Here is a 27,854-nt window from a genome sequence, read left to right on the forward strand (position 1 = left end):
TGGCTGCCTTCTTAAATCATATACATGTATTATTTTGATAAAAAATTAAATGTATATAAAGCAAACAACAAAAAAGAAAAGCAACTAAGGTGGAAAACTTAAGCCAAACTCCATCACTTTTCCAACATTTTGACACCATTATTTGAACAGTTTAGACATACCTAAAAACTGAAAATCATGACTTCAATTTTCAATGACCTCAGGGTCTCCCAAGGCTATAATCATGGTGTTGCCAGGGCTGCAATTTCATCTGAAGCTAAGGTCTTCTTTCAAGCTCACGTGGTTGTTTTCAGAATCCACTTTCTCACAGCTGTAGAACTCAGGGCAGCCTGCTTTTTCAAGGCCAGCAGAAGAGAACATTTCTGACCTCCAGACTTTCTTTGAGCAGATTCATGATTAAGTCAAACACACTCAAGATAATCTCCCTTTAGTTTAAATCAAAATTAACTAATTTGGGGCCTTAATTACATGGCATAATCCCTTTACCTTCCCAAATAAAGTAACTGAATCATAGAAGCAACAGTCCCTCATGTTTACAGGTCCTCCCCACATTCAGCAGGGGGAGATAACAGGACTGCAGGACATATAGACTAGGGTAAGGGGATCTTGAGGGCCATCTTAGACTTTTGCCCACCCCATCTGGTTTGAGGCTCTCATCTACAGCTGTATTTGCTCAAAGTCAACTTTAAAACTTTGCAACCCCTAGGAAAATATTCTAGGATGATCACTTTCCTTTTATATGCACTCAGTTTTTCTCTGTTTCATATAATCTAATGATACCCTTATTCTCTATTTGAATATATATTCCAAATATTTGTTACAAACTGAAATTTAGAGAGAAAAATTATGGGAATTCAAATTCTCCAGGTCAACTGCTTAGGTTAGTTTTTCCAAGATCTGCTAAATAGAGTTTAATTCTTTCTTAAATATTATTATATATGGATTCCACCCTCCTCCCCAATAAAACAGCTGTTCCTGAAAAGGCAAGGAATTCATGCCTAGATTTTACCTGAACAAGTTTTTCAAAAGAGAACATTGTGACTAAAGCTTGCATTCTGGTGACCTTTCCATTTCTATAAGGGCAAGTAGTTCATTTGAATTAAATAGAAATAATTTGTTTTTGTAATCAGCAATGGCTGACAAGACCTGCATCATTGTTGAAATCTATTGTTTTTATCCTAATATCAGAAGTCCTTATGTTTCCCCTCTCTGGAGGCACAGTATTTACCAGTATTACTTCTAACTGGAACATTAAAAAGTCAATTTTCTTAGACTTTTAGAGCAAAAATCTTGGAGGATTGTGATCCTTTTATAAATGTGCCTGGAAAGATAGTAGTTACAAATACAACAGTAGAACTCTGAAGGGTTTACAAGCCTTGGAAAGTACCTTGAATCCAGCAGGCATTTTAGAATATATACAAACTATTTATTAAAAAAAAGAAAAGATGATGAATTGGGCAATTGGGATTGACATGCATACACTGATATGTATAAAATTGATGACTAATAAGGACCTGCTGTATAAAAAAATGAATTAAATTAAATTAAAAAAATTTTAAAAACCCCAAAGTTATAGAAGGTTTGTAAAAGATGAATCTTAGGAAAGGAATTTTATGTGTGATCAAGCTGGATAAGATGAAATGAATTTATTATAATTGTTTTAAATATAAACTTTAAGATCAATAGTGTACTCATATAAAACTGGAAATTAATTTTCTTTCATCTGCTAAGAGGATGAAGTTTTCTTGGACTATTGCTCTGCTCTTGATAAGACATTATGAAAGGCTTTTCTTTACCTTTTAAATGATCTGCCTAGAAAACAAAGAATGTGTGCCTTTTCAAAAAAAAAAAGAGAAAAGAGATTGTTCCTGAAATTCAGTTTTAGGAACATATGAACAATCTTTTTATCAAATTGAAATCAAGACACATACTTATTTTTACTCTTTTAGATCAAGTGAATTATTTTTGGAATGCAAATACTTGCTTTTTGTCTTATTTGTTTTGAAATTTTGTAAGATGAAATATTTAAAATGGGGTGTATTCATATAAATGCTTTAACTATGTATGGAATGTTTTATTAAAAGGGAGAACCCAGCTTGGAAATTATGATTTTCCAGCTCTAATGAGTGGAAACTCACCACACTTCTGGCATCACTTTTCCAAAGGGGAAAAAAATGATAAATGATTTCAATAATTCTTAGTCTGTTCTTCGAATGTTTCATGAGAAAAGTAAATGAAGTTTGGAAAGAAATTCACCTTATAAGTTCCAAAGAGTATTGCCAAACACTTATTTTGAATCTTCTTTTCTTTAATTTCCAATTTTTATAAAACCTTCTGGAAGAGTACTGCTAAAACAAACTGAAGAGTTCTAATAATCTATGTTACAGTTAAATATGTTAATAGTCACCATAATTGTCCCTTAAACCAATTAGATTTTAGTACTGATTTCTTGCTCTCTATTCCTATCTTTCACTTAATAACTTTACAGTTTTTTTTAATTAAAAAATTTTTTCTGAGTATGTTTTCAGTTCCTCTAGTTCTAGATAATACAATTTTTCTCTTTTATATTGGTCAGCTCATTTCAGAAATAAGAAATATTTTGCCATTTTCCTTCTTTAAAATCTTTGTGTGATTTTTCAGCATTCAATAGGTGCTAAAATTGTGAATTTGGTCAACAGAATAACTAAGTGGTATGATATGAGGGGAAGCATCTTTAGCATAGGAAAACGTCTCCAAAATAAAACTATTTTCAATTTTTTAACACCATTAGCAAAGCTACCATAGTATATTATTCTCTATAGAAGAATCTTTTAATCTTTTTCATGTTTAACCAAAATTCACTCCTTTTATTTATTATGAAATATATTAATCATACTAAGGTAAATATGTTAAAAGAACTTTTAGCCAGTGTAAAAGGCTGAATGAGGAAGAAATAAATGTATAGCAATGATATATACTGAATTTAATACTCAATATCTTATAATAAGCTATAATGGAAAAGAATCTGAAAAAGAATATATGTATAACTTTGTATACAAAGTTTGTATAACTTTATGTATAACTTTGCTGTACACTTGAAACTAATACAACATTGTAAATTAACTATACCTCAATGCAATACAGACTATTTTCTGACCAAATGGGTCATGCAATAATGTGCATAGGTGTTGAACTCTTAAAAGAATTACAAAATGTTAATTTATTCATTCGTTCATTTCCTAATTAGAGTTTGGTAAAAACTTCTTGAAATTCTCATATTTTATAATATAGCAGATTTGGCTGTGCTAATCAACTCTAAGTTAACAATCACACTTTTTAAAAATACAGAACTTGGCTTCATAACGATTTTCTTTCTACTAGGCATTTTTGTGAGAAAAGCCATTTTATTTTCATTCTTAGAAGGACTTCATGCATGAGCTTGCCACTTCACAGTGTATTTGTCAAACATGGACCAGCTTATTTTTAATCAATGTGTTAGGAGAGGTAAGTTAAAAGGGCATATCATCCTACACATAGGAGGCAGGATGAATTTTCAAATTGTTACATTAGAGAAATGTCCCACTCTGTAGAGCTAAGCATCTTCAACTGGAGTTTTCACTGTTGATGGGTACTTCTTTTTTTTTTTTTTAATAAATTTATTTATTTACTTATTTTCGGCTGTGTTGGGTCTTCGTTGCTGTGCATGGCTTTCTCTAGTGGCGGCGAGTGGGGGCTACTCTTTGTTGCAGCCTGTGGGCTTCTCATTGCGGTGGCTTCTCTTGTTGAGGAGCACAGGCTCTAGGCACGTGGGCTTCAGTAGTTGTGGCATGCGGGCTCAGTAATTGTGGCTCATGGGCTCTAGAGCACAGGCTCAGTAATTGTGGCACACAGGCTTAGTTGTTCCACGGCATGTGGGATCTTCCCGGACCAGGGCTTGAACCCGTGTCCCCTGCATTGGCAGGCGGATTCCTAACCACTGCACCACCAGGGAAGTCCTTGATGGGTACTTCTATGCAACTTGGTTAGAGAGATAGCATCTCTCTGTTAAAGTTATGATACTAGCAGTTTATGTTGATTTTCTTAAGAATATCACAAATCACATACACCTAACATTTTAAACAAATGTTATCCTTCCTAAGCACTTTTTGATTAAATTCCTCTTATTCATTTTAGTACTAATCTACACACTACTAGCATGGACATTCTTGAGAGCAAAAACTCTTTAAAACTGCATCTTCTCAATGGAATATTACTCAGCCATTAAAAAGAATGAAATAATGCCATTTGCAGCAACATGGATGGACCTAGAGATTGCCATACTGAGTGAAGTCAGACAGAGAAAGAGAACTATTGCATGATATCCCTTACACACAGAATCTAAAAAGGAATGATACAAATGAACCTATTTACAAAACAAAAACAGACTCACAGACTTAGAGAATGAACTTAGGGTTACCAGCGGGGGAAGGGTGGGGGAAGGGATAGTCAGGGAGTTTGGGATTGACATGTACACACTGCTATGCTCAAAATGGATAACCAACAAGGACCTAGTGTATAGCACAGGGAACTCTGCTCAATGTTATGTGGCAGCCTGGATGGGAAGGGAGTTTGGGGAAGAATGGATACATGTTTATGTATGGCTGAGTCCCTTTGCTGTGCACCTGAAACTATCACAACATTGTTAATCAGCTATACTCCAATAAAAAATAACAAGTTAAAAAAAACCTCATCTTCTTATGACTATTTACAGGGAGTTATTGGAAACCTGAATCAGAAAATATGGATTTAGGTAAATGTGATGTTGCCTATATCTATATATAATATTAAGATGGATTTCTCACAGTTTATGTAATCCATATTGTTATAGGTTATAAATGTTGAAAAGTAATTAATCTCCTATCAAAGAGAGCCCTAGGCAAAGTTTAATTGTATAAATGTTGTCATATGCATTCACAACTTATTTTTTTAGCCATATCCCCTACTCTAGCCACCGCTCCTCTTTTGTCATACCCATGGTTAAAAACACAGACTTTGAGTCAGACAGAACTAGTTCTAATTTTAGCACTTTTTGAGCTGCTTTCTTTACTTCTCTGATCCTCCAAGTCTTCATCTGTAGAATGCTGACAACAATGCCAACATCATAGGCTTATTGTGAGAAATTCCTGCCTTGATGTATATGAAATGCCGACACCAGTCTCTGCCAGGTAGAACACATATATTCATGTTCCAATAGTCCTAATTTTTTACATACTGGTGTTATCTTGGTCAGGAATTATTTCACTGCAAAGAACAGAAAACTACAAATATTATAATAAGAAAAAAAAAGAAATTCAAGGGAAGGGATTTATTATGAGGAATCAATGCTATCTCATAACCCAAGGACAGGATGCATTTCTTCCTTCACGTGGGCTTAATTCTTTCTTTATTCAGACTGTTGTTCTCAGTTTTTCTTGGCTCATGTGCCAAACATGACCATCACTGTCCTGGTATTATAAGGAACTCTATGAAAGTTGTTTTGGGGAGCTTGTACTTCTCCTGTTTCACTTGCTACCTTGTAATAAGCTTTCTGCTTTGGATCACCAACTACCCCCTAAAGTAGTTGAAGCTGTCAGCCTTAAATGTAAACAAGATGAGCTAAATTGAGCCTAAATATTATACCCATTTTAACATATACTATGCTCTGCCTGGCAAGGTAATATGCTAGAGCAGGGGTCCCCAACCCCCAGGCCATGGACCGGTACCGGTCCGTGGTCGGTTAGGAACCGGGCGGCACAGCAGGCAGTGAGCGACAGGTGAGCGGGCGAAGCTTCATCTGTATTTACAGCCTCTCCCCATCGCTCGCATTACCACCTGAGCTCCACCTCCCGTCAGATCAGTGGCAGCATTAGATTCTCATAGAAGCATGAACGCTACTGTGAACTGCACATGCGAGAGATCTAGGTTGCACGCTCCTTATGAGAATCTAATGATGATGATTAGATTCATCATAATGCCTGATGGTCTGAGGTGGAGCTGGGGTGCTGATGCTAGCACTGGGGAGTGGCTGAAAATACAGATTATCATTAGCAGAGAGGTTTCACTGCACAGAGACCATAATAAATGAATTGCTTACACACTCATACCAAAACCCTATCAGTGAGTGGCAAGTGGCAATTAAGCTGCATCTGGTGGCAGGCTTTAAGTCAGAATCCCACACTTGTTTTAGTCCTTGCATGGCCCGCCCATTGCTTTATTTAACACTGCTGTCGGCGCCTCTTTCCCACACTGCACACTTGTCTCAGTCACAGTTTTGGGAAGCCCACAAGCTAACCCTAACCCAAACGAGTAAAAACCAAATGTCAAAGGAGGGCTTCTTTGAAAAGGGGGAAAGACCCAATGATGAGACAGCAGAAGACTCTACAACTGCCAACAAAACGAAAGCTGCATTTAAAAGAACATACCAAGAGTCCTACTTAAATTACAGGTTCATTGCAATAGATGATTCACATTCTCCAAGCCCGCTTTGTATAATATGTGGCAACCGGCTATCCAAAGAAGCCATGAAACCTTCAAAACTGCTTCACCACGTGGAGACCAAGCACCCTGCATGAAAAGACAAGGCTGTGGAGTTTTTCAAAAGAAAAAAAAAATGTGAACGTGAAAAACAGAAGCAATTATTGAAGGCCACCACTTCATCCAACGTGTCTGCACCGAGAGCATCATTCTTAGTGGCTAACCACCTTGCTAAAGCTAAGAAGCCCTTTACTGTTGAGGCAGAGTTGATCCTGCTGCTGCTAAGGACATTTGTTGTGAACTTTTAGGAGAGGCTGCTGTTCAAAAGGTGGTACGTGTTCCTCTTTCGGCTAGCACCATAACTAGATGAATGAATGAAACAGCAGAAGATACTGAGGCACAACTGTTACAGGGGATTAATGAGTCACCGTGGTTGACCAGTCTACTGATGTTGACAACAAGGCGACAATGCTTGCTTTTGTGTGATATATTTTTCAGGAGGATGTGCATGAGGATATGTTATGTGCACTTTTGTTGCCAACCAACACTGTAGCTGCAGAACTATTCAAGTCTTTGAATGACTACATATCAGGAAAACTGAATTGGTCATTTTATGTCGGTATATGCACGGAGGGAGTGGCTGCCACGACTGGATGGCTTTCTGGTTTCACTACTCGGGTCAAAGAGGTCGCTTCTGAATGTGAGTCTATACACTGTGTCATCCACAGAGAAATGCTGGTTAGCCTAAAAATGTCACCTGAACTTAACAACGCTTTTCAGGATGTGATTAGAATTATCAACCACATTAAAGTACATGCCCTTAACTCACGTCTGTTCGCGCAGCTCTGTAGGAGATGGATGCAGAGCACACAAGTCTTCTCTTATACACAGAGTGACATGGCTTTCTAGAGATAGATCACTGGCCAGAGTTTTTGAGTTACTAGAGCCTCTCCAGAGATTTCTTTTAGAAAAACAGTCAACTACTGGCATCACATTTCAGTGACACAGAATGGGTCACAAAACTTGCTTCCTTGTGTGACGTATTCAACCTGCTCAATGAACTCTATCTATCACTTCAGGGCAGAATGACAACTGTGTTCACGTCGGCAGATAAAGTGGCTGCATTCAAAGCAAACTGGAATTATGGGGGTGGTGAGTGAACATTAGGATTTTTTTTTTTTGCAGTGCGCGGGCCTCTCACTGCTGTGGCCTCTCCCGTTGCGGAGCACAGGCTCCGGACACGCAGGCTCAGCAGCCACGGCTCACAGGCCCAGCCGCTCCGCGGCATGTGGGATCTTCCCGGACCGGGGCACGAACCCGCGTCCCCTGCATCGGCAGGCGGACTCTCAACCACTGCACCACCAGGGAAGCCCCAACATTGGGATTCTTGACATGTTTCAAACATTAGCAGAGATTTTCAAAGAGACTGAGCCGGGGCCTTCTTTCTCCCAGCTGGTGCAGGATCACCTATCTCAGCTTTCAAAAGAGTTTGAGCATTACTTCCCAACCACAAAAGACCCCCTAACTGGGAAGGAATGGATCCACGACCCAATTTAAGCCAGGTGAATCGACTCTGTTCGTGCTAGAAGAGGATCAACTGCTTGAGATCACAAATGACGGTGGCCTTAAAAGTATGTTTGAGACAACGTCAAATCTCCATACATTCTGGATTAAAGTCAAGGTGGAATATCCTGAGATCGCTACAAAAACACTGAAAAGCCTGCTTCCATTTCTAACATCCTATCTTTGTGAAGCAGGGTTTTCTGCAGTGACAGCAACCGTAAACGAGATTACAGAGTAGACTGGACATAAGCAACACACTTCGGGTGTCACTGCCTCCCATCCCCCCAAGATAGGACTTTCCAAGTTGCAGGAAAACAAGCTCAGGGCTCCCACTGATTCTGCATTATGGTGAGTTGTATAATTATTTCATTCTATATTACAATGTAATAATAATAGAAATAAAGGGCACAATAAATGTAATGCGCTTGAATCATCCCCAAACCATCTGCCCGCTCTCCACCCCGGTCCGTGGAAAAACTGTCTTCCACGAAACCGGCCCCTGGTGCCAAAAAGGTCGGGGACTGCTATGCTAGAGTCTTTATTCCTATTTAGATGGGAATTCTCCCCTTTTTTCCCACACTTTGTTTTGGGGGCATGGGAAGTGGCATTAAATTTCCTTTTGTTTTATTCATACAATGTGAGTTTGTTTCTATAAAATTATCTCTATCTCTATTTGTTTCTATCTATCTACCTATCTCTCTATCTATCTATCATCTATCTATATACATATTTTAATTCTATCTTTGGGGCTAGAAAATTAGTCTTTAATTAAGTGAATGCACCTGCTTTGTATTGCTTCTCAGTTCCCAACAGAGGTTGACCAGTCTTTGAGTCTGAATGACAGTTAACTAGAGAGAGTGGCTCATGGGTCCATTTTGGTTCAGGGCTCCATCTTTGTTCTACTTAACTATGGACAATAGCAGGGACCATGGGACTCAGACCCTTTAGGTGCAGAGTGAAGGCAGGTTCTTCAAGAAAAGAGTGAGAGAGGGGGAGGGAAGATTGGAAAAGAAACTTACAGGAGTACCCTGCAAACTACAGAAATCCCACCACCTAGGCCAGCAGGTTTCTATTTTTGGTATTCATGAGAATTACCAGGGACATTTGTTTAAAAAATGCAAATTCTCATGCTCCATCTTTTGAACATGACTGTTTATGTTGAAATAACTAACACGACACATTGTTACTTGTTGGTAAATTCCACATTACTAAGCTGTGGTAAGAACAAAATGTATCATATTTATCTTTTCAGCATAAACTGGCTTTTCTAAATAACATTTTCTGAGTTCTTAATGCAACCAACAAAATGGGAGTGAAAATTCTTTAAATAAAAAAATGATACATGAGGCGATATTTGATTAAATTGAATAAACAATATATGAGAAGTAACCCAAAGCTTAATTTCAGGACCACTGTGATTTGATTATTGTTGTTGAATATAATTGTTTAAAATTTAAACCATCTTTCATGAAGCATTTTCTTTTTTTAAATATTGAAGTATAAATGACTTATTATATTTTATTAGTTTCATGTGTACAACATAGTGATTTGATATTTTTATATGTTAGAAATGATCCCCATGATGTCTAGTAATCATCTGTCACCATACAAAGTTATTACAATATTATTGACTATATTCCCCATGCTGTACATTACATCCCTGAGACTTATTTATTGTATAACTGGAAGTTTGTACCTCTTAATCCCTTTCACCTATTTCACCCTTTGCAACCCTCCCGTTTGGCAACCATACGTGTGTTCTCCGAGTCTGTCTTTGTTTTGTTATGTTTGTTTGTTTGTCTTTAGATTCCACAAATAAGTGAAATCCTATGGTACTTGTCTTTCTCTGTCTGACTTATCTCATGTAGCATAATAACTCCTAGGTCCATCCATGTTGTCACAATTGGCAAGAGTTCATTCTTTTTTTACAGCTGAGTAATATATATATATATATATATATATATATATATATATATATATATATCACATCTTGATTTATCTATCAATGGATTTTTAGGTTGCTTCCATATTTGGCTATTGTAAGCAATACTGCAATGAACATTGGCATGCATAAATCTTTTCAATTTAAATGCCCAGGAGTGGAGTTCCTTTTCTTTAAATAAATGCCCAGGAGTGGAGTTCCTTTAAATAAATGCCCAGGAGTGGAGTTCCTAGATCATATGGTAGTCCAATTTTTAATTTTTTGAGGAACCTCTATACTGTTCTCCAGAGTGGCTGTACTAACTTACATTCCCAAAGCAATGCATGAGGGTTCCCTTTTATCCACACCCTTAGCAACACGTTATTTCTTGTCTTTTTGATAGTAGCCATTCTGACAGGTGTGAGGTGACACCTCATTGTGGTTTTCATTTGTATTTCCCTGGTGATTAGTGATATTGAGCCTCTTTTTCATGTGCCAGTTGGCCATCAGTATGTCTTCTTTGGAAAAATATCCATTCAGATCCTTTGTCCATTTTTTTTTAATGAGTTGTTTGGTTGTTGTTGTTGTTGTTTTTGATGTTGAGTTGTATAAGGTCTTTGTACATATTGGAAATTAACCCTTTATCAGATATATCATTTGCAAATATGTTCTCTCATTCAGTAGGTGGCCTTTTTGCTTTGTCGATAGTTTCCTTGGATATGCAAAAGCTTTTTAGTTTGATGTAGTCCTGTTTATTTATTTCTGCTTTTGTTTCCCTTGCCTGAGGAGACATGTCCAAAAAGAATTCTGTCCTCCAGATCACTGACCCATTCTTCTGCATCATCTAATCTGTTGTTGATTTTCTCTAGTGTATTTTTCATTTCAGTTATTTTATTTTTCAGCTCTGATTGGTTCTTTATATTTTATGACTCTTTGTTGAAGTTCCCACTGTGTTCTCCATTCCTCTTCCAAGTTCCATGAGCATCTTTACGACCATGACTTTGAACTCTTTTTCAGTTAAATTACTTATCTCTGTTCCATTAGGTTTTTTTTTTTTTTTCTGGGATTTTATCTTGTCCTTTCATTTGGGACATACTCTTCTGCCTTTCATTTTATTTGACCTTCTGTGTTTGTTTCCTTGAATTAAGTGAAACAGCTACCTCTCCCAGCCTTGAAGGCATGACCTTCTGTAGGAACATCCCCTGTGTAGACTGCATGTTTTGGGCACCTCTGGTAGGCCAGCTGGAATTAGAGCAGGCATGGGCCAGGGGATTCTCAGGGTGCAGTGTTTGAGGTCACTTGATGGGATGACTGGCACTGGAGTTGACATTGCCAGGGGTTCCTGGGGCACATTGTGCCAGGGCCACTTGGTGGGATGTCTAGAACTGGAGTGGGCCTTGGCAGGGTGGCTAGAGCAGACACAGGCCAGAGCATCCTGGAGCATACAGCACTGTGGCCACCTTGGCAGGACAGCTTGAGCTGGGATGAGTATAAGCAGGGGGGCCTGGGGTGCCCCACTGGGGCTGCCTTGGGGGGACAGCTGGAGCTGCTCTGAGCCAGAGGCTTGGGACATGCTGGGGATCATATTCCATGCTATCAATGTGTTTATATATGTAAGGTGCTTAGCTTAGATACTGGTAGGTGAGAAACACTCAATAAATCTTAGTTTTTACTTTATTACTTACAGAAGTTGGATATAACATAGTCAGTAATAAGGTGTTGACCTGTGCTCTTTCACCATATATGTGTTTACTTGTAGATGAATAACAGAGATTTATTAGGAAATCTATGGATTGATGTCATAGAAACTTCAGACTATAACTACAATTAATACTATCATTCCCCCTAATATATTGTTCTTATAGCTTTTCCTTTTCCAAGGATAACTAGGTAAACAGGTAGATAGACAGACAGATAGACAGGTGAATTAACACATAAATATATAAAATGAATATATTCAGTATAATTAATAGTCATACAGCTTTTAGTGCTATGGCTTATGCTTATCTAGGTGTTTGTGTACATATGTATGTAAAAAAATTTTTTATATAAGAACTTAAGTATTTTTCCAGTTAAATGAGTATACATTTCAGTATTATTGTTTTTCCTTTTAAAAAATACATTTAATGTTTCCATATATCCAGTGCTGAAACCTTCATCAGACCTACTTTAAACTTATTTTGTGACTGGATCCTTGAACCCTGCCTACAGTTAAATAAGTTGGAGAAATATCTACTTCCTGGAAAGAAGCACTGCTGGGATACTTGGGATATTTAAAGCCGGTTACACTTCTCTAAATTTTTAGAATTACTAGCTGTTTGACACTTACTTCTATTTCTATGTTCCTCCTTCTTCTCTAAAACATATCTTCTTTCTTTTGAGGAGGCCTGTTCGGTGACTTCTTCCCCACCCTTTTGTTCAACATGCTAAGGTAGTTTCTCTGTTGTTTCCACTGACAGATATCAGTTTTCCATTTGTAGAAAGGATCTGGGGGAAATTGAACGATGATCTAGTCAGCTCGCCTTCCCAAGTCAGGAAAGGGGGAAAAGAGTAAGATTCTATCTGCTACAATTATTATTTTGGAATTGTGGTGTAAACATTCCCCTCCAACCTACACCTGACAAAAAACATGGACTATTAACTCCAGTCTGCATCTTTTGGCACCAGTGACTGCTCAGGCATTGAAGGCTGAGTTGATAGTGGCTTCCCACAGTGGGGCTGAATTACAGGGCAAAGAGTTGTCATGAGGACCAGTGTGTTTGCACATGGCTGTGTCAACCCAGGAGTCATAAATGTGACATGCAAGCTCTAAATTTTCTAAGAAGTGTTAATATTTAAGAGTACATTAGATCCAGGAATTTGTAAATCAGCAGTTTTACTTTGAACAGATCTCCTGCCAGTTTTGACATTGTTGAGTAAATTGGCAGCCTGTTTGCTGTTGTTTCCTCTTTTTGAAATTTAACCTCTTAGAAAAACAGCAGTCTGAGCTGTTATATGTCTCAACATAGGCCACCAGAGAAGACCACTTAAAATTGTTTTTTTGATCTGGAGTATGAATTCCCCTCTAGCCTTCTAGCAACTTTCTTTCCTCCTTTTAAATCATTTTGACAGGGCATCTTTGCTGGGTTCAATTTTTGTGCCCTTTGAAAAGCTGGGGGCATAGGATTTAGGATGTAATATTCACTCTTGGAGTTTCCTTCAGCTCACATTGTAAAAGAAGAAAGTTCTCAAATTTTCACGCTGTGAATGGACACCTTTTTTACTCCAGTTAACTGATGTTTAATTCCATGCAACAGCATTTCAGATGTCAGATTTTTTACCATTTTTTTAAACACATGCAGACTTAGAATTAGCTGTGTTTGAATAATTAACAGTAATATAGATAGTGATCACAATGATTCAAGTCATTGTTGTAAATAATATATGTTTAATATATCACAGCTTCATTATTTTTAAATTGCAAACAAAAGTTTACCATTTTTGAGTGGATTCAGAGGAAAAGTTTGTAGGGAAGGGATAGGCTTTGAAAAGAAATCAGTTCTAGGATATTCAGCCTCTGAATGTGTCTCTCCATGCAGTGTATAGAGATCTGGATATAATAAGATGATGATTATGATATTTCTCTTGGATTAAAATTGGTTCAAGTCTTTCTCTGCCACTAGTAACAAATTATATAGCTGGCCAAAATCTGCTTTTTTGGCTTTTTAGTCTCAAATGTCAGTTGGTAGAATTCCATAGAAAGGAGACTTTGAGACAATCAGCCATGTTGGTAAAACAATGTTTTGTTTGGAAATATCACAGACTGCTGCTTCAAAGTGCTTAATGAATGGGTATGTGTGTGTTTCTACATTTTTTTAAAGGAAACCAAAAGATAGGAAATACAAACCTACACATTAAAGAGTTCTGCCAAATGAAGAGCTCTGTCCTTTTAATAAAGACATTCTCTGCCAAGAGTTTGCCAAAACCTAATTGCAAATGAGCATCAAAACTTCTCACAAACAAATCAGGAAATCCTGTGAATGGATGCCCAGTGTTTTCATGTGCATTGCCAAGAAATCACTGCCCACTGGACAGAGATAGAAGGAGAAATATATTGCAATGTCTATATATGGGTGTACTAATATCCTGCGGTTCAGACCATAGCTTCATAGCTATGATAATCCCTCATTTACGAAGCCTTTGATTATTTCCATAAATGGTGAGCAAACAGTGGTCCAGACAGTTCTAGTTTCTTGTAGAAAAACAAATATTGGTGTCTCTTTTCCAAATACCTGGAAATATGGATTCTAATTTTTTTTTAAATCTAGAGTTAGTTCAGTTTTATTTTGGTGCTAAGAGGCCAGAAAAATCTCAACTAGTAGAGCAATAATTTTATGGATTTTTATTTTTAAGGCAGTACTTAATGAGGCAGTAAATAGTAAAATATTTTTGAAGTCAGATTTTTGGTCAAGCTTTAAACATAATGAATATCATTTCCTACCACTTTGTGATAGGCAGTATGTTACTCCTTTAAATATATGCAATAATTTTAATAGTTTGGATCCCTGTGAGCAAGTTCATACATTTTCAAAGAGTTCAGGAAATTTATCTCAAATTATTTAGCTAGCAAATGGCAGGTCTAGATTTTTAACAAAATTTTGTCTTACTCTAAACCTCTGCTCTTTCTTTTTTATAAAGTTATTTATTTATTTATTTTTGGCTGTGTTGGGTCTTCGTTGCTGTGCGCGGGCTTTCTCTAGTTGTGGTGAGTGGGGGCTACTCTTCGTTACGGTGCGCAGGCTTCTCATTGTGGTGGCTTCTCTTGTTGCCAAGCACAGGCTCTAGGCGCACGGGCTTCAGTAGTTGTGGCTCACGGGCTCAGTAGTTGTGGCTCAAGGGCTCTAGTGCGCAGGCTCAGTGGTTGTGGCACACGGGCTTAGTTGCTCCATGGCATGTGAGCTCTTCCCGGACCAGGGATCAAACCCATGTCCCCTGCATTGGCAGGCGGATTCTTAACCACTGCGCCACCAGGGAAGTCCATAAGCCCTCTGCTCTTTATGACTATATTCTAATGATTTCCTTATATCAATAATAAGGCAAAGCATCTCACTTGACTCCAAAAAGGAAATTAAAAATTCCACTTATAATTTAATCCACAGAACTAAATTAGTATTTATTTTCAAAATATCTCTCATAACTTCCTTTATTATTTCTCACGTTATTGAAGTGGCATAACTACTTCCACTATCTTTACCCTTAATCTGACCTGGGGCCAACAAATGTACAGCACAACTGCTGCACCCTCCTTTCCCTCGCCCCTGTCAGACATCACTAATAGAAAACCATGTCTTCTCACTGAGGCCAGCCTCAGCCTTGTGTTCTTCATCACAATGCTCCAGACAAACAATACCAGTCATCTGAACTTGTACTGCCCCCGCAAAAAAAAACTATATTTGCCATTAGAGATTCATTTCATCCTGTGCACTGTTACCAGAAAAATCCCCTTAATATATTTCTCTTATAATTTCACTGTTCTGAACAAAGTTAGTCAGAGGCTCAATATGGCCTACTACTTAAAATCAGATTCTGTAGCTCCTCTGAGAGCTTTCCAAAAGCTTCTTCTCAGCCTTTTCTTCCCCTCTCTTTACTCTTCTCCATAGATTTCACCTTTCATGTCCTGAATTTTGCATTCTCCTATCATTTGTGTGTTTGCTCTTGATCTAAGAATGTTGCTTTGTTCCTTTCGAGCAGGGGTCCCCAACCACCAGGCTGCAGACCATTACCAGTCCACAGCCTGTTAGGAACCAGGCCGCACAGCAGGAGGTGAGCGGTGGGCAAATGAAGCTTCATCTGCTGCTCCCCATCGCTTCTCATCACTCGCATTACCACCTGAACCATCCCCCAGCCCCCGGGTCAGTGGAAAAATTGTCTTCCATGAAACCAGTACCTGGTGCCAACAAAAAGGCTGGAGACTGCTGCTTTAGAGTGATATAATTGTGCCAGTCATTTTAGGTCAATCTCCCAACTATTTCAAAACCAACAGATTTCTTCTTTTTCCAAATTTCCAGATTTTCAATATAGTAGAAGTTCTCTAATTTAATGAGATCAAGACCAGTGGTTGACTAGTCAAATCAACAACAACAACGAACGCTAAAGGAAAGAATCATACATTTAGTAAATATTCTAATATAAAACTTTAAAAACTGTACATTAATTCATCAAGCTTCTGATACAGGACCATTTTTCTTCTTTGATTAAGAGTCTGTTAAACAGGTCATACAGCTCAATAGCAAGGAAACAAACAACCCAATCAAAAAGTGTGCAGAAAACCTAAATAATCATTTCTCCAGAGAAAACATACAGATGGCCAAAAAGCACATGACAAGATGCTCAACATCACTAATTATTACAGAAATGCAAATCAAAACTACAATGAGGTATCACCTGACACCAGTCAGAATGGCCATCATCAAAAAGTCTACAAATAATAAAGGCTGGAGAGGGTGTGGAGAAAAGGGAACCCTCCTACACTGTTTGATGAGAATGTAAATTGGTGCAGCCACTATGGAGAATAGTATGGAGGTTCCTTAAAAAACTAAGAATAGAGTTACCATATGATCCTGCAATCCCACTCCTGGGCATATACCTGGAAAAGATGAAAACTTTAATTCAAAAAGATACATGTACCCCAATGGTCATAGCAGCACAAGACATGGAAGCAGTCTAAACGTCCATCAACAGATAAATGGATAAAGAAGATGTGGTATATATACATACAATGGAATATTTCTCAGCCATAAAAAAGAGTGAAATAATGCCATTTGCAGCAGCATGGATGGACCTAGATATTATCATACTAAGTGAAGCAAATCAGACAGAAAGAAAAATATCACATGATATCAGTTACATGTGGAATCTAAAAAAAAATGGTACAAATGAACTTATTTACAAAACAGAAACAGACTCACAGACATACAAAATAAATTGATGGTTACCAAAGGGGAAAGGTGGGGCAGGGATAAATTACGAGTTTGGGATTAACATATAGACACTACTATATATAAAATAAACAACAAGGACATACTGTATAGAACAGGGAACTATATTTAATATCTTGTAATAACCTATAATGGAAAATAATCTGAAAAATTATATACATGTATAACTGAATCACCCTGCTGTACACCTAAAATTAATACAGCATTGTAAATCAACTATACATCAATTTTAAAAGTCTACTAATAGGAATTTTACAGCATCTTTCTTGCATAAAACACATTCATAATGCTTCCTTCATGATTCCCAATTGTGTTTTTTTTAAAAAAGTGGAGCAAGAACCTTCCAAGTATCACGAGTGCAAAATCTACCTAAATTTTTGTGATTTTTTCCCCTAATATTTTAAGTTTTCTTGCAATACTTAATCTGTTAGTGATTGTTTCTAGCCACTCACATTTAAGTCTTTATAAAGCAATCAATTTAGTTTTCATACAAAAAATCCCCACAACTCTCTTTATGCCCTATATTCCACTGATTTAATTATGTGATTTTAATAACAAGTACCACTGATATATTTGGAACAAACATGTTTGGGCAGCATAGCACTCAACCTGCCGCTGTTCTTGAGGGGTCTTGAGAGCTGTGGGCAGGCAGCATGCTGTGACAATGTACTTGAGTGAATGGAGAGCTGAAGTTATTTGAGAGAGTTGGTTAAGTGAATGGTGAAGAGAAATTCTTCTCATTTATATGCATAGTCTATCTCGTTACTTGGCTCTGATTATACACGGTTTTTGGGGGGAGGGACATAATTATCTTTTAATGTAAACTGCTGTAGTTGACTCTACAGAGCTGGAACTTCAAGATTTCTTCGGAGTCTTCCTCACAGCAAATCATACTGACTTTATAATGAGAATATATAAAGTATTCAATACATTCTATTTGCTGATTAAACTCGTATGGCAAGGTGAAGAAGGGAAGAGACTTTTTAGAAATCCACAGAAGGGAAACACTCCAAAGATTCACAACCTCAAACAATATATTGTAATTGGACTGGGAGAGATAATCAGAACATAAGAACATTTTGGAAACTAAGAGTATGGTTCCTGCACTAAAATTTTGGATACATTTATGGATATGAAGTAGTGTCCAAAGCACAAAATAAATTAGTGGTAATTGGGGTAATTGTTGAAATAAACTTACATTGAATAATTAAAATGGCATTTTAGAATTTCAAAAAAATTTTAAAGCATTTTTGTTTCCATTATTTTAGATATTGTCACTCTATCATTCTCAGTTTAACGAAAGAGAAATGGAAAGGCTGAGAGATTTGTCCTAGTGATCTAAACATCGCTAACCAACCACAGGGTACCCAAAATGTTCTTAGTTCTTAGTCAAAAGACTTAATAGCTTTTTACCAAAAATAACTACTTCAGTCAAAGAGAGAAGGATAATTGCTACTTCCATAGACAACTTAAGAAACCAGCATCGTTCCAGCCCAGAAAACAACATTAAATGACCACCCACATACCCCATCACAGATTTATCTTCTCCAGCTGCAAGACCCTCTTCTCTTTGGCTTCCCACCAACCTAGAAAGAAGAACTAATGAATACACAAAGTTTGAAACAGATGCAAAGGCCGTATGTGTAAGAAGTGCCACTGTGCTTAATTTAATCTCTGGGTCAGCTATTTCCTGCTCACTGGTGCAGTCAAGGATCCAAGCCAGACCTTTGCAGAGACTGTGGTGGCTCTATATCTGCCAATAAAAATACCCACTGTGCAGAATAGGAAACCTCAGCCAGGCGTTGAAAAGTCCTCAGCTTAGGCAACAGGCAATCTTCTTTTTTGTCTGGACAACAAGCTATTGGTGGTTCCCAAAGGCAATCGTGATTGACCACGTGTGGCTGTGTCAGGTGCCCACTCTCAAGAGAGTGCTCTGGAGGGACAGCTTAAGATTCATCCATTAGAGATTCATCTCTTTATTAAAAAAATTTTTTTTCACATCTTTATTGGAGTATAAATGCTTTACAATATTGTGTTAGTCTCTACTGTACAACAAAGTGAATCAGCTATATGTATACATATATCCCCGTGTCCCCTCCCTCTTGAGCCTCTCTCCCACCCTCCCTATCCCACCCCTCTAGGTGGTCACAAAGCACTGAGCTGACCTCCCTGTGCTAAAAGATGCATATCTTTAAAGCAGAGGTCAAAAACCAGGAGCCCACAGGCCAAATTCAGCCTTCAGATGGATTTTGTGTAGGCAAAACAGCTGTCTGCTATTTCATTTTCTTTTTTAACGTGAATGCATTTAGATGGGGTTTTTGCCAGTTTCTGTGATGTAAATACTCTTACAATGTCTGATTACAGGCCCAGAGTTCAGAAGGGATGTGCACAGCGATTATATAGCATTTCCATCATACACATACAATAGGAGTAAATAAACTAATGTGCTTATATAATTAAAAAAACCTAGTAGGGCCTCCCTGGTGGCGCAAGTGGTTGAGAGTCCGCCTGCCGATGCAGGGGATACGGGTTCGTGCCCCGGTCTGGGAGGATCCCATATGCCGCGGAGCGGCTGGGCCCGTGAGCCATGGCCGCTGAGCCTGCGCGTCCGGAGCCTGCGCGTCTGGAGCCTGTGCTCCGCAACGGGGGAGGCCACAGCAGTGAGAGGCCCGCATACCGCAAAAAAAAAAAAAAAAAAACCTAGTAAAACAATCAGAAAATGATGAGTTTTGATTATTTATCACCATTGTTTAATTTAACTTATTTAATTGTAAGTTTTTATAATTTAAATTTTCATAACCAGCTCTCAAAATTCTTGAAAATTTAACACTTGGCTTTTGTGAGTCAACATGAGCCAGCCACAGCACACCCCTGAATACCTTATTGTGACCACAGCAGCCATGGTCATCACTGTTCAGGCTCTGGAAGCTGAATTGGATCCCAGCTCTTATACTTACTGTGGTGTGAGCTCACACACACTACTTAACTTCCGAGAACCTCGATTTTCTCAGATCAGAAACTAAGTTAATAATGTTTATTTTGTTAGTCAATAGTGAGGAATAAATAAACTAACATGTGAAGGTCTTAGCACTGTATTTGGCACATAATAATCACTCAGTAAATAATGACTGTGTGTTTATTTTAACTCTAGGTAGGAATTACTTGATTAGATTTGTTTTGCTGCTACCTTGAAAACCTGCCTGCAGCACCTCGAAGAAATAAGAAATTTTATGAACAGAGGAAGGAAAGAAGTCAAGGAGGCCTGAAAAGACTGGGACGGAGGGCAGCATGAGGTTCCCAAGAAAGAAAGAGAACAAAATAGGATCAAATGATACAGAATTAGGATGAGGGAAAGTAACTCAAAAATGCAGTTGAGGGCCTCCCTGGTGGCGCAAGTGGTTGAGAGTCCGCCTGCCGATGCAGGGGATACGGGTTCGTGCCCCGGTCTGGGAGGATCCCATATGCCACGGAGCGGCTGGGCCCGTGAGCCATGGCCGCTGGGCCTGCGCGTCCGGAGCCTGTGCTCCGCAACGGGAGAGGCCACAGCAGTGAGAGGCCCACATACCGCAAAAAGAAAAAAAAAAAAAAATGCAGTTGAAAATCCTACATCAAGCCATATCTATGCTATCCATTAGGGATTCAGTCTCAGTTTCTCACAAAGGCTGTATATTCTCTCCATAAATTATTGAAATAATTTCCTTGAATGGACAACATCAAGTATCAAATAATCCCATCCTATTCCTTTGGCCCAGATAATTCAATCAATAGTGGACATGTCACCCGCGCTCAGAAAGTTAGATGCTGTCATCCTGAAATTTGAAATTTACACCCAGAGACTGGAGTGAGTCGGTGTTGAGTGCTGCCATACTGCCAAACTCTGATTGGCCACGAGAAAACAAGGAAGGGAAGTCGATCAGCAGAGGTGGAGAAAAGCGACATAGCAACACGTAGAAATGGAGACGGCCTGGCCCCACGCAGAAAAAAGGAGACAGGAGACAAGTGATGACTTTTCAGTTCTTAAAAAGTCTGGTTATATTCCTTCAACTTTGTTTCTATGAGATGAACTATTTTCTTTATAATAAATGTCCTTAACCTAAACAAGCTGGAGTTGGATATTTGTTCCCTACAACCAAATGATTCCTGACCAGATAATCTCTGCCAGTTTTAAAGTTCTATGAAAATACACAAAATCACAGTACTTTACAGCTTTAAGTGGTGAGATTCCAGCCCCCTTGATTGAGGTATGACCAATGGACTCAACGGAATCCAAAGAAATTAAAAGACGTGCATCAAGTCACTTATTTAGCGAGTAATAGAGTTTATTCTAAAGCTCACTTCAGCTGGGTCCTAGGCAGTGCCGCGATACTCCCCGCAGTACAACCATAATGGTGAGCTTCCAATTTCGAGCGGTGGTGTGTTAAAGAGTCCCTGAGAGTGATACTGTTCTCAACCGTCACATCTCAATAACTCTTTGTCTGATATCTCTTTTATGAATAATATCAGGCAGAACAGAGCCAAAGCAGGAAGTTGGTCTACCGAGAGGCAAGGTTAAAGCATGGACTTTGCAATTCAACTGACCCGTGTTTAAATGTTTACTCTTGCTCTGACAGTCTATGTGGTTATGGGAAAGAGGCATGACCTCTCTAAGTTTCAGTTTCTCCTCTAAAATGGAGATAAATAAAATTATCTAATTTACAGAGTTGTTGGAAGATTAAATAATGCATAAATATATTTAGCATATGCCCCTGCCATGTAATAAACATTCACCGAATGTTAAAATTGTTCTTGATCTTAGTATTGTCAATGATAACTGGTCAGGTAGGAGTCAGGAACTAAGTCCAGTAGGTTCTGTGTATTTTCACCTTAGGATGCAATGATTTTTTTCCTTGGCATAATGATGTAAGTTGATATAATCAGTAGCAACACCCATACATGTGTATTTCTACATGATACAAGTCATTCTTTCAAAAATAGATATTTATTAACTCTTTTCTTAAAAATGTGACTGGGACTTCCCTGGTGGTCCAGTGGTTAAGAATCTGCCTTCCAATGCAGGGGACGCGGGTGGGTTCAATCCCTGGTCAGGGAATTAAGATCCCACACGCCCATGTGCTCTGGAGCCCACACGCCACAACTAGAGAGAAGCCAGCACTCCACAAGGAAGAGCCTGCGCACCGCAAGGAAGTTCCCACATGCCACAACTAAGACCCGATGCAGCCAAATAAATAAATAAATATTTTTTTAAAAAATGTGACTGACTTCAATCCAGAATACAGTTGAGATTTAACGTCCTTTGAAAATGGAAACTTTTTTACTGGGTGATTTAAAATGCGGCAGTAAATGTAATAAACCGTGAATGTTAATAGTTAGCATTAAAAACAAGCAATACCTTTCCCGGGGCTTCTATGAGGCAGAGCTATAATAATGACTAACTCAGCAGCTCAAATCAGGAAATACTGTGCAAGCACAGCTACACTTCATTAATGCAGAAGAACCAAACTGTTTTCAGCTAAAAGGAATGTGTAATGCAACATAATTAAAACAAGTGGCGATGGATCAACCTGGAAACTTTAAAGGACATCACTACAGCTCTAAAATTCCATGATGCAGTGTTTACTAGCAAGATCATGATAATCTAGAGCAACAGTTCTCAAGCTTCTGTGACATAAGAATCCACCTAAGGAACTTGTAAAAAGTGCATTTTCCTGGATCCCACCCCTAGCCATTCAAATTCAGTGATTCAGTAGCGCTACCCGGTTATCTATATTTTTAAATCAAGCTCTCTGGGTAATTATAACCCAGGTGATCTTGGGAGGACTCACTCTGAGAAACACTGATCTAGAATCTCAGATAAAGTAACTTTTTGGATGAGATGGAAGACAATGTTCTGCAGAGACAGCTCTTCTTCACAGGCTCGGAATGGAGGCAGATCTAATTCTTCAAAAAAGAAAAAACAGGGCGTCCCTGGTGGCACAGTGGTTGAGAGTCCGCCTGCCGATGAAGGGACATGGGTTCATGCCCCGGTCTGGGAAGATCCCACATGCAGCGGAGCGGCTGGGCCCATGAGCCATGGCCGCTGAGCCTGTGCGTCCGGAGCCTGTGCTCCGCAACGGGAGAGGCCACAACAGTGAGAGGCCCGCGTACAGCAAAAAAAAAAAAAAAAAAAAAGAAAGAAAAAACAACTCACAGTATGCCAGTCTTTTCAATTAGCTGTACCTTGACTCTCACTGAACCTTAAACGGTGGGTTCTGTCGAAATACCAGGTGTTAGTAATAGCTCAGTTTGTCTCAAGGGAATTGAATGACTACTATGAAACTGCAGAAGCATAAAGGAATCTCAGGTTTAATGAATGATTCAGTGCACAAAAGAGGTCTTTTTTCCCTTAATAATCTGTAGATATAAATAACCAAACATACATTTCTGCAATAGTGATTGCCAAGTATTTATTTTTAAAAAAATCTCAAAGACTAAGGGATTTAAAATTTTAGTAATAATACACTTCACCTGAAATACTGTTGTACTTACCCAGTCAAGGGAAGCAGCAGCAAACCTTTCAACAGTCACCAAACTGGTATTTAGGACATTAGAATTCTAATCTCACCTCTGATGTCAACTCACTCTGCAATTTTGGGCAAGCCATTATACTTCTCTGGATCTCAGACTGGACTTGATATCTCGAAAATTCTTTTCTATTCCAGTGGTCTGTAATAAAGTGTTTACTATGTGCCAGAAACTGTTCTAAGCACTTCAGTTAAAAGTGAACCCATTTAATCCTCACAATCATCCATGAAATATGTACCCATACTTTAATCCCATTTTATAGACAAGCATACTGAGGCACAAAGAAGTTAAGTAACTTGCCCAAGGTCACTGTGCTGGTTTATTTTGTGTCAACTTGGCTGGGCCACTACTGTGGTCCAACACTATTCTGGATGTTTCTGTGAGGGTGTTTTTGGATGAGATTCATGGTGGACTTTGAGTAAAGCAGATTACCCTCCATAATGTGTGTGGGCATCATACAATCAGTTGAAGTTCTGACTGGAACAAAAGCTGACCTCCCAGAAGTCCCAGGCTGCCAGCAGACCACCTTCAGACTTCATCTATAACATAGGATTTTCCTGGCTCACCAGCAGACTGCCTTTGGACTTGAACTGTAACTCTTCCCTGAGTCTCCAGCTTGCCAGCCTCCCTTATCAGATTTTGGACTCACCAAGCCTCTAAAATCTTGTGATCTTGTGAGCTAATACTTTAAAATAAATCTCTCTATATATATATGTATACACATCTTATTGGCTCTGTTTCTCTGGAGAACCTTGACAAATACAATCACAAACTAGACTACTGGTACTAGTAGTGGTAGAGCCAGGCTTTGGCCCCAGACAGCCTAGCTCCCCAGGTGGAGGGTAAGAAGGATTCTATGATACCAGATGTCGGCCAAGCATCCCCTCTAAGAATCCAGAGTCATCAGTGAATGTAGACTTGTAAATAGAATTTGCTCTTGTTTTTCTCTGTATGTCTATACTGATGATATTGTTCAACTGGGCATAATAAACTCATGAAACATGAAACTCCAACTGTGATACTGAAGAAACTAACACAATGCATGTTTGATTACAGGAAGCCATGTGTTTGGGATACATACTCAATCTTTCAGAATTGAGTTTAGGGAGTAACTGCCATCTTACAAAAAGTTCCTTATTGACAGAGACCTCCTCCCCCCACCCCAACCCCAAATTCTGAGTGTCTGACTCACTGTGGCAGTCTTTTTCTTATTTGTTTATCTTGCTATCTGCTCAGTAGACACTATCCTGGAAGATTCTTGGAATACTTGGTGGTATAGGTGGATTTAAAACTCTCACTTTAAAATGTTATCCTGTTTTATTTCAATGTAATTAAATAATCAAGCAACAGTAGGTTCTTATGCTTCCTTTGTAATGTGTGCATATGATCGCTTTCTTTCTCAAGACCCAAATTCAATTCTTGACCCTTATATAAAGGTGACCCTAGAGACGTAGTTTTGGACTGGCCCAAGAATAGACATCATCAAACTATCAACTATCACCAACTATCCAAATATCTGGTAAGGAGAGAAAAAGCCAAAGATGTCCTGCATCTTCTTTTCACTAGAAGTTAGTTTTAGATTCCTATGGGAAAGTCAACAAAGGTTTTTGAAACTCAAGAGAAGCCCCTACCTTCAAACGTACTCAGTATTAAGGCCAAGAGGCTTCACTGGTGGAGGTCAACCATCTCCCCTACAGATGTCTGGTTCAAGCACCTGAAGGCTGATAGCCTGGGAAAAAGAGGGTGCCTCTAAACGAAGGAAACACTTAGCTAAGGTTGGAGATCAATGGACAATTTCTGGTTTTTGTATGTGGCTCAAATGTTGTCCATAACTCCCCTGACCCAAACTATGAACTCTGAAACTTATATATTATAGCAGTGGAGGAAGAAGAGGAGAAAATGTGAGTTGTTCTATTTAAGACAGAGGCTGAGCCACTGCAGCCAGATTCAGTCAGTGCGAGAAAGAGGGGTTCAGAACATTTGGTTAGTTTCCTTCCTCCCAAATGTCTAGACTCCCAAAGGGGTGTGCAGACTTGCCTCTCACTATTCTGGTTAAAGTCCTCTCTTCATATAAAATGTCACTGGTTATATCAGTTTGTTTGTGTTATCTTTGAACTTGATGTATATTATTCTACCTTTGTCAACATCCATTCCCATTTTCTATAAGCTTTAAACTATCCCAGATGCTGAGCAAATGTGAATTCTTTGGAATGTGGCTGGCCTCTGTAATCTAGTTGCACAATCACTACTTTCCCTCTCCAAATTCTGTGTAACTGTCAATTTTAGGCATGCATTGTCTAGAGCATTTATATGCTGTAGTTTAAGACAGACGCCAAACGTGTAAAAACATAACCTTGATCGATCGCTATCAGCCCTGATGCTGTTTAAAAAGAAAATGGACTCTTAAGTCTGAATGCTTATCTGCTGTTCACAATTGTTTAATGTTTCAAAGTGTGTGCTCCCAATGTCAATTCTTTAAATGCCTGTCAAGGCACTTCCCATTAGGCATTTAGCTTCCAGCATGTTCTGTACACAATATAGCCAGAGCTTTAAGGATGCCAATTTAGATGTTAAATATATGAATCAGCATCAAAGCCACATGATGCTACTTTTCCTCGGCACCATAGTGTGACCACCTTCCCTGTGTCTAAACTGCAGAGACACAGTGTCTTGCTTGATAAAGTTATGTGTGATAAAATCACACCCTAAACCGACCATGCAATGAAGACTAGACCTGGGCATAATAAAAATGCATGGCCCACATACTTTTTGCTGAGATTTAGATCTCCTTCCCTATCCTCAATCCTCTGCTATAGTTCTATTATTTTTTTGCTTTTTTATATGATGCTGTAAACATGAAAGGAGGAAGGGCAGTCACAAACAAATAAGAACAAAGAGAACAAAGCTAATACAGGGAAGCATTGGCTTGGTCTCAGTAGACATTTGCAACGCAGTTCTGTGTATTATTTATGAGTTATGGAGATAGGCTATGTTAATAGACCAAGGAAAGAATGTTAAAAAAATAATAAATCAGATAACTTTAGAATACATAGCATAGGCCTGGGGAAAATATATTTGCTTTTGTCCAGAAAAAGATCAATACCCTCTTTTTTTTTTTTTTTTTTTTGCGGTATGCGGGCCTCTCACTGTTGTGGCCTCCCCCGTTGCGGAGCACAGGCTCCGGACGCGCAGGCTCAGCGGCCATGGCTCACGGGCCCAGCCGCTCCGCGGCATATGGGATCCTCCCAGACCGGGGCACGAACCCGTATCCCCTGCATCGGCAGGCGGACTCTCAACCACTTGCGCCACCAGGGAGGCCCCAATACCCTCTTTTTAAAAGGAAGCTTTTGAGAAAAATCTCCATACGGTATACAAACTTCCTGGAGCTTCCTAACATCAACAGCTGTCTTCTGGTTGGCATTTTAATTGATTTCCCCAATTCTTTTTTTTCTTTTTGGGGTATCTTTTTAATAAGCAATTTTGTGTGGTCAGTTTCGTCAACAGATCTAATAGATCTAATTCTATTCATAAAGAAGACTGAAAATAAATATGGTCCTAAAAATCCAGCTTATGCCATTAAATCATTGATTAAATAAAAACCACATCATATTTTTGGTTAAACCACTTGTTTAAGTTATTGTCAGGCTTTCTTCTATAGGAGTTGAGAAACTTGATTAATGAAAGCTGGCCTCTGTGGAAAAAAAGAGCTTAGTCGTTCCACATGTCATAAAAAGCTTGATTGGAGACTGAGCAGAATATAATTCTTTCCTTTCTGGAGGAAAACGTGAAATTCTTTCCATAGCTTTTGTACTCCGATCTCAAACCTAAATGAATTATTTTTGTCCTCGGGATTTTTCTCAATTTGAGACCAGCCATGTTAGGGTAGACTGATCACTGGTGGGATGAGCTGCTGCAAACAGGACCTGAGCTTACCCCACTCCTCTGATTAATACTTCATGGCCTAACACATCTTTATTAACAATGTAGTGGGTCTTTAAAGATTTTGAGTTTTCAAAAGCTGTAATCAGTTAAAAACTGCAGTTTGATCAAAGCCTTGTGTATTAGGAAAACAGTGCTAAAAAGAGAAAATCTTTTGGGAAAATCTTAATTTTGCCTTGGGCTAGATTTGGAGCACTAACCTGTTGAGTTATCCTCTTGGAGTTTAGGAAAGTGCTGTGTTTTTATCTTGCATACAAGCAATTTGAGAGCCTAATTCAATTTTATTCCAGCCGATGCCCAGCAAGAAGATGCCCATGGAGCCCCTCAGGATTCTAGATTTCTTCACTGCCCTTTACTGGTTTCTTGAACAAGGAGGTGTGAAGTTGGGAATGGGTGGTAAACGTGAGTAGATTTGGCACATG

This window comes from Mesoplodon densirostris, chromosome 8 (assembly GCF_025265405.1).
Source record: "Mesoplodon densirostris isolate mMesDen1 chromosome 8, mMesDen1 primary haplotype, whole genome shotgun sequence".
NCBI lineage: Eukaryota > Metazoa > Chordata > Mammalia > Artiodactyla > Ziphiidae > Mesoplodon > Mesoplodon densirostris.